This window comes from Haliaeetus leucocephalus, unplaced genomic scaffold (assembly GCF_000737465.1).
Source record: "Haliaeetus leucocephalus isolate CR32 unplaced genomic scaffold, Haliaeetus_leucocephalus-4.0 Scaffold271, whole genome shotgun sequence".
Classification (NCBI taxonomy): Eukaryota; Metazoa; Chordata; class Aves; order Accipitriformes; family Accipitridae; genus Haliaeetus; species Haliaeetus leucocephalus.
In genome coordinates this window covers 39,543-39,820 of record NW_010972707.1, presented here as the reverse complement: position 1 = coordinate 39,820, position 278 = coordinate 39,543, and positions in this window count along the sequence as shown.

The window sequence follows — 278 nt, the reverse complement described above, 5'->3', positions numbered from 1 at the left end:
CCCTGCCCGCTCCGCCGCTGCCCGGGGCGGAGCCGCCGCCGCCGATCGCCATGGCAACCGGCCACGCTTCCGGCGACGCCGGAAGTGGGCGGAGCTCGGGCCGGAAGAGGGACGGTGGGCGGGAAGGCCACCGGCGCCAATGAGAAGGGGTGGGGGAATGGGGAGAGGAGGCGCCACTCCCAAGATGGCGGCGGAAAGGGTGGGGAATGGGGAGAGGAGGCGCCACTCCCAAGATGGCGGCGGAAAGGGGGGGCGGTGCCAGCCGGAGCAGGTGGCGC